The 1,732-nt window shown below is 30.2% G+C and overlaps 1 non-coding gene across 1 annotated transcript; it reads right to left on the reverse strand.

Annotated features, from left to right (window-relative positions):
• Nucleotides 1–920: 920 nt before the first annotated feature.
• LOC142871302 (small nucleolar RNA SNORA18) lies at nucleotides 921–1,052 on the reverse strand. Its single transcript, XR_012919552.1, has one exon. It is a non-coding gene; the product is annotated as a small nucleolar RNA SNORA18 (small nucleolar RNA).
• Nucleotides 1,053–1,732: the final 680 nt, after the last annotated feature.

Genomic DNA, 1,732 nt, shown 5'->3' on the forward strand with positions numbered 1-1,732 from the left:
CTTAAATAAAATGTTAAATAGAAATCATAACAAACAAAATGGAAAATAGATGTTTTTATGGGTATATGTTTATTTCAATTTCAAATTTATGATATTTATGTATTATAATGTTAATTAATCCATGTGGCTGTTTTTGATGAGCCTCAAATTCTAAAACTGAAGTTTTGTCATATCAATATACCTAATAGTAATTTTTTAAATAATCATCTACCTTATACTATGAGAATACACTATAGTTTTCTAGTTTCATTCTTTCTGGATTTTTTTTCAGCTTATCTTTTGCAGAATATGGAGAAAATTTTAACTTACATAGATAAAAATAATTGCTAATACTAATAGTTTCAATATCTAAACCTACCATCAATCTAAAGTTACTATTTAATTTCACTGCTTCAGAAGTTTGCAAAATAACAATAGAATTTTCAAAATTTAAATTGTCAAATTATAAAAAGCTACACTCATTCTTTTTTAAAAATCAATAAATTTTCATTCAAGGAATTTCTCATGTGTGATTCTTTCCACTGCCAATAAAGTTCACCTTAGTTCCTATAAAGCTTAAGTCAAGATTTATCTTCAAGATAGCCCTTTTTAAAAGAACTAATGCTTAATCTACAGGTGTCCTGTCACCCCCATAACTGTTTTATTTTAGTTTCTATTATTTCCATATGAATATGGACATACTGATGAAAACTTCAAAAATTTCTCACCAAGAATCTTCAGGATATAATCTCTTTAAGCAATTTACTCTGGGTCATTTCTAGAGTAGACAGACTGCTTGGGTCTCAATCTCTTAATATGAGTGAGTTCAAATCATATTTCTTCCTAAGCTATCACACTCAAGAATAGTATAGATCTGTGGGATATACCAATATCTAAGGTAAAAAAAATATATATTACCTGGTCTTTTATACTTTTAGCTACTCTGTCTTATAGTTCCTTCCCACAGATCTAACAAAACAGTCCTGTGAGTCAAGCAAAAATCACAATTTCTCTATGAGGTGTTTCTAAAGATGTGCAGCTACAAGAAAAGCTTCAACAAAATAGACCTCAACTACTCTCATTCATTAGCACAAAAAGATGAAGATAGTATTCACGATTTACAATAAGAACTAAAAAAATTCATAGTAAAATATTTTCATGAGATCATGCCTCATATTCAATTATTATTATTCAACTTTGATCAACTGTTTATTATATAGAACACAATGTACACAAGGCAGATGTAATTTAGCTCTCTTGATTACATGTGCAATAGCATATATCCACTTTTACATCTACTCAGGTTCTATTTATAGAACAAAATGAATAAGGCATTATCAGTGTAACACTATGAACTGCGTTTAAACATGAAAACATTTGTAATAGCTGCAGTGATTATAAAAGATACATACATATGTGCTCCAGCACCTCTTGTATTATTCTGGATAGAGTGGGAGCCCATTCTACTAACTGAAGTATCATAAGAATGAAAAAACAATCACTATGTGTACTCACCATCAAATTGGTTATTAACTGATCAACACTTATGTGCACATATAATAGTAACATTCATCAGGTGTTGGGCAAGTAGGAAGGGGCAGGAGGGGATAGGTATATACACAACTAATGGGTGCAGTGCACATCATCAGGGGGAGGAACATGCTTGAAGCTCTGACTCGGGTGGGGCAATGCAATATATGTAACCTAAACATTTGTACTCATGTAATATGTTGAAGTAAAAGAATTAAAAATA

The sequence above is a fragment of the Microcebus murinus genome, chromosome 5, assembly GCF_040939455.1.
Source record: "Microcebus murinus isolate Inina chromosome 5, M.murinus_Inina_mat1.0, whole genome shotgun sequence".
Classification (NCBI taxonomy): domain Eukaryota; kingdom Metazoa; phylum Chordata; class Mammalia; order Primates; family Cheirogaleidae; genus Microcebus; species Microcebus murinus.